A 6,469-nucleotide genomic window follows, 5' to 3' on the forward strand; every position below is an offset into this window, starting at 1 on the left:
TAGCACTTTAAAGACTAACAAGATGGTTTATTAGATGATGAGCTTTCGTGGGCCAGACCCACTTCCTCAGATCAAATAGTAAAGTTGAGTAGCCCTGGATTAGAGAGAGACAGAGCAGGTGTAAAGGTATGGAGGGGGTTTGTAGGGGATGAACAGACAGATGAAGGGAGCGTGGGAGGGAAGGCCAAACAAATGAGGGTTGCATGTATGGGGATGGACAGACAGACAAGAGGCGCTTATAGGGAATGGACGGAGAGATGGGGGATACATATAGGGGATGAACAGACAGAAGAGGGGTGTGTGTATGGGGATGAATGGATAAATCAGGGGTTTCTGGAGATGGGAGGAGGGGCGAGTGATGCAGAAGCAGAGGGACAACTGGGTATTGTAGCTGGGTGTCCATGACGGCTGGCTCCCTATTGCAATGCTGGACCTACTCGGAGGCCTCCCCTCCCCCGCTCCGTGGCATTGGAGGTGCGTGCACGAGCCCGCAGCCCGCCTGACGTCAGCGGAGAAATGAGCCAGCACAATTGAGCTGTTAATAATTCAGGCGACAGCAGGGGACAGGGGAGGGGGGAAGCGGCTGATTCTCTGGCCCCAGGCTGATGCCTCTGCAAAGGCCAGGCCTGGAGGAAAATCCCGCTGCCATGGCAACCCCCAGCCCACTGCTCACACAGCATTTGCATCCCAATATCTCCACTGCACCACCTGCCTGCCTAAATTGGAGGGAGGGGGGTTAACCTCTCTGGCCCAGAGGAATTGTGGGTCTCCAGGAGGCCAGCCATGACTCAGCACAAATCACTCAACTCTAGCCTGGTGGTTAGGCCTGGCTAGGCTAGAGAGAAGGGCCAGGAGCCCCTGTACCTCCCCCTTGGGGAGCGAGAGGGAACCAGGATGGAGAAAGACACCCCAGGACTCCTGGGTTCTATCCCTGGGCTTGGGAGCAGGCAGAGACTGGGGTCTATTGGCTGGAGCAGGGGACTGATAACTAGGGCTCCTGGGTTATGCCCCCAGCTCTGGGAGGGGGTGGGATTGAGGCTTTTAGGAGAGGCTGAGAGTCAGAACTCCTGGGTTCAGCAGTAGCCTCCCCGTGCCACATTATTCACCTGCAAGGCACAAATATTACCAAAAATATCATGGTGTGAGCAGGCCGCCACACTGTGAATGGAATTAGGGGGAAACGGTGGAGTTTCCCTGCGTGTCTGGACTGAGCAGCACCGGACGCAGGGCTCTCAGCTGGGGCAAGGACTGTCTCTCTCTGTGTGTCTATGCAAAGCCTGGTTCAATGGGGCTCTGATCTCAGCTGGAGCAAGGACTGTCTCTTGCGAGTCTTTGCAACACCTGGCACAATGGGACCCGGACACAGTTGGATAAGCCTGGCACAACCATTAGGATGCTACACACATTTAACAGCTCGGACACAGGGAAGGGTCCAACTGATTCTACTGAATCATCCCAGGACTAAAATAACGAGCCAATCAATGAGCAGAGCAAGAGAGAGGAACCAGCATCCAAATCAATAGCCTGCACTAACGCGAATTCTAGCATGGACTGTCCTCGTGACCAGGTATTTGCCTCCCCTAGAGAAGTCATATCTTAAAGCCAGTCACCTCCCCCCCCCCAATCCCATCCACCCATCCTTTAGCCCTGGATGTGGTCTTTGGAAATGCAGGACCCTCAGAGGTCCCCTTCCCCCCCCCCCAGCACTTTCTCTCCCCATCTGAACATAGATTCACTGGAGATTGCCCGGGTTATCTTGTCCCAGCTCTGACATTGAAAGCATTTGTAGCTTTGGCTGCAGACAGGCTGGGGGGGCCCCGGGCGGTGGAGAAGAGACTAAAAATAAATCGTCAGGCCTCACTGGAGAGAGAGGGAGAGACAGGGAGAGAAACAGGGGCAGGAAAAGAGAGAGACAGAGAGCGAGAGAGATGAATAAGAAGGGAAGGCAGAACAATGAAAAAAAGCGGAGAGAGTTGTTTGGTGATAGATACATGCATACTGGGGATACACAGGGAAAGAAAGAAAGAAAGAAAGAAAGAAAGAAAGAAAGAAAGAAAGAAAGAAAGAAAGAAAGAAAGAAAGAAAGTGTAGGGGGATAGTTTGATTATGAGACTGTCATGTGGGACAGTCTCAAAAGCCTTACTAGAATCAAGATCTCTCACGCCTACTGCTAGCCTATTGTCCACTAGGCCAGTTACCTTCTCAAAGGAGACTAACAAAAATATATAGGACCATGATCTTTCATGGGTCATCAGATGAGTTGGAATGGAAATAACAGAATCCAAGATATATATATATATATATATATATAAAACATCAAAAGCAATTACCTGTCAATTGTAGCGTCCATATTAATGAAGCTACTTAAGTGGGCTGGATATGTCCCATTCATAGCTTTTGATGTGAAAATGTGAATGTCAAAGGTAGGAGAAATTGGCTTTGTTGTGTGTTAACCAATTAATGTATTTATTCAAGCCCAGGGTAAGAGTGTCAAATATGTACGTGAATTCCAGTTCAGCAATCTCTCTGTAATTGGGTGGTGAAATTCCTTTGTAGAAAATTGGCTATTTTTAAATCCATGACTGAGTGCCCAGGCAGGTTAAAATGTTCCTCTCCAGGTTTCTGTGGGTTACCATTCCTGATGTCTGATTTGTGTCTATTTACCCTTTGTCACAGAAACTGTCCGGTTTGGTCGATATCCATGGCAGAGGGGCATTCCTGGCACTTGATGGCCTATATCACATTAGTGGATGTGCAGTTGTGAAGCAGACAGGTAGAGCTAGACAAGTGATAGAAATGTAGCCATGTTAGTGTGGTGTAGCTGAAACAAAATACAGGACTATCTAGGTACTAGACAAGTACCTAGATGTCAACTTCAAGACAGGCCCAACAAGGAAAATAACAGAACACTACTGGTCATCACCTACAGCCCCCAGCTTAAATCCCTCCAGTCCATCATGGTCAATTTACAACCTCTCCTGGAAAACACTCCTCCATTCTCACAGGCCTTTGGAGACAGGCAACCCCCAACCTTAAGCAAATACTCACCAGCAGCCACACACCACACCTCAGACACACTCACCCAGGAACCTAACCCTGCAACAAACCCTGGTGACAACTCTGTCTGCACATCTATACAAGTGACACCATCATACAACTGCACACCCGCGAATGTGATCTATGACATCAAGTGCCAGCAATGCCCCTCTGCCATATATATTGGCCAAACCAGGCAGTCTCTGCGACAAAGGATAAATGGACACAAATCAGACATCAGGAAAGGTAACCTTCAGAAACCTGGAGGGGAACATTTTAACAATTAGGATGATAGATAGAGGAGATCAAATGGTCCATGGATAACAGACACAGGAGGAGGTGTGAACAGAGAGATGAGGATGGAAAGAAGTACATGGGTGTGTGGCAGTGGATGAATTGATAGAGGGTTGTGAATGCTCACTGTAATGAATATTGGTATGTTCCTGCTGCCCCCTGCTGGAGTGTGTGTTCTTTGTGGATATGGTATTCTGTGTGTGCGTGTGTGTGCATGCACACAACTATTCCTGCTCTATTCCTGTCCCTGCATGCCCATGTCCCTGGAGAGTGCTGCAGTGCAGCCAGTGGAGAGTGCTGCAGGCCAAGGCTCTGGATGCAGGAGGCTGCCGAGGTCTAGATTAGCTAGGGCACAAACTCTCTGTGTGTGTCCTGCTGCCTTGTCCTGGCTTGTTTGTGCAGCGATGGGTCACGCAGTGCTGCATGTGAGTGCACACGTGCCCCTCTGCTGGGCAGCCTGAGAATTTGCAAGCTGCTGCACATCATGGATTCAGCGTGCTGTCCTGTGGGCAGGCCACGCTGCATCATGTGCTGCCAAAACACAGGACAGACAGAGCCCATCGGGGTCTCTGTCAGAGGCAGGGAAGCACCTGAGATATCATGTGCTGCATTTGGGGCCCAATCCCTCATGCCCCATTGCCCCCCTCCCCATTCCAATTCTGTGCTGTGTTGTTACTTAGTGCAGGCTCTCATGGATTCATAGCTATCAAGGCCACAAGGGACCACTGTGACCATCTACTGTGATATCCAGGACTTCCCTGAATGAACCCATCTGAACAAGATGACTTGCCATCGCTTCCCGGTTCTGGCCCAGGCTCCTCCTCACTTTTCAACGAGGCCCCTTGATCACTGGAAGGAAAAACATTTATTAGCAGTAGTAGAAGTGCTAGGAGAGCAGACCCCCAGGTAGGTCAGGGCCAGACCAGGTAATCAGACTGTAGTAAGATGAAGGCCTAAAACATAAGCCAATGCAGCATAGGCCTGGTCTGAGGCCTAGCTAACAATGGACAAAACATGGCTAACATAAAGAAAAGCTAAGCTGTGAATAAGAGGCAGGCCCCTGCTCACAGAACTTGGCACAAACAGGGCTGATGTGCAAAACACTAATTGGCAATAGGCCCAGGTGCAGAACAGTCATTGGTACTTGTCATTAGTGGAAAGAACATGTTATCACTAGCTCATTAAAAAAGACCTTGGGACCCACTCCTCGCAGATACAGACTCAGGTTCAGGAAAGGGTCTAAAATCACAGCATGATGGATAGAGATGATCTAATCAAACCATGATAAGGAGTGATGGGTGATAACCTGACAACGTCAGAGGGTAGCAACCTGATATGTCAGCAGTGAAGTGTGATTTGTTGTATCTGTATATAAGATGGTGTCTTGGGGAGACAATCTTTGGATGACCTAGGGCAGTGTTTCTCAACCTTTTTTTATAAAGTACCCCTTTAAAAAAAATGATATGACCTACAGTTTTCAGACACACAACATCTTTTTCTACCATTACAACATTTTTGTTTAAACAACTTAATCGTAGCCGGGCGGGCGAAGACATTTTTGGGTGTAAAAAGTACAAAAATAATAAAGCACTGTAAAACCTAAAGCAAAATGTTAGTTTTCTCCAAATTTCAGTGGTGTTGACATACCCCCCAGACTTCTCTCGAGTACCCCTAAGGGTACCAGTACCACTGGTTGAGAAAGACTGACCTAGAGGGCAGTGGAAATTTCCCATTGAGTCATTCCATTGTGGCAAGTACATGTGTGTACTGGTTCAGTAGCGTCTACTGACAACTATGACTGTATTTCACTTTACAATAAACCTGGCCTGGCACCTTCGATCTTTATCTAGTTTGTGGTCTTTGGGGGCTCTCTTGGGGTCTGCGGTGGAGACATAAGTGCACAAGTCCACATGGCACACATTACTGAGCACACACGCAAGCAGCCTTCTGGTTATCATCATCGACGGAGCCAGAGACCCGACTGCCCTCCTGAAGAACTCCACAGACATTCAGGTAATCTGGGAACGGGAAAGCGTGAGGCTGCAGCTCTGTCTACAGCCCCAGGAGGGATCACCAGTTGTTCGGTTAATACGGCGAGCTGGATAATGGAGGGCCGGATAAACGGGGTTCTACTGCAGTCGTCTATTCAATGTATTATGGCCGCATTTGCCAGGATTCCCTCATGCTAAAAGCTGCACATTACTACTAGGTGGATTATGGTAGCCTCTAGGAGCCCCATTCATGGCCCAGCCCCGCATTGTGTATTACAGTAGTCCCTAGGCAACCCTGTCCTGGTCCAGGTCCCCACTGTGTCCAGTGCTATACGGCAGGTGGGAGAGGCTGGGCTCCAGTCCCTCTTTCAGTGCCAAGTGTCTCCCTTGCTCCTCTGTCCTCGTGGCTGCAGTGAGTGGCTTGTGAACGGCCCGAGACTGAATTTCCAGCTCCACTTTGCAGCTGCCAGTTCTGTATTTTCCTAGGTTCCCAGGGCAGACAGGAGCGCCCTTCCTATGCAAGCTGCCCCACTGGAATGTCTCAGGCCACAAACCCTGCCCCCGGGATCGCTGCTCATCAATCATGTTTATTGCCATGGTAACAAAGGGCCAGCCAAGACCAGGGTCATGTTGCACCAGGCACCGCACAAACCCAGAGCAGCAGGTAGGGTGGGGGATAAAGCTGGAACACCCCAATCAACGTGATCACTGCAATGTCAGCAAGTCCACATGGCAGAAGAGGTACCTGGGTGGGGAGGATGCTGGCCTGGGGTGACCCCAACTGAATCCCATTTCACCCCCTGCAGCAGAACAGTTCATGCTTCGGCCTCTGCAGCTGCAGCTGTGGCTGCTCCCAGCTAGAAGGCTTCCACTGCGGGTTCCCCCTTCATTTTTCTGCATGGTCATGGCATTACTGCAGTACCACCTCCCCTGTACATGGGCAGTAGCCTCTAGCCTTGCCCTGCCTGGGAGCCCAGGCACGACTGCTTCACTTTTATACCCATGTCTTCGATTTACAGCCAAGACCAGGTGCTTCAGAAGGAATGAAGAGAACAGGCAATTACTGAGTCACACATTTCATCACTCATTCCCAGCTTGTGGCAGGTGGAGGTTTAGGGACACCAAGGCTAATGCCCTATTCCATGCCA

The sequence above is a fragment of the Pelodiscus sinensis genome, chromosome 24 (genome assembly GCF_049634645.1).
Source record: "Pelodiscus sinensis isolate JC-2024 chromosome 24, ASM4963464v1, whole genome shotgun sequence".
In the NCBI taxonomy this organism is placed as follows: Eukaryota; Metazoa; Chordata; order Testudines; family Trionychidae; genus Pelodiscus; species Pelodiscus sinensis.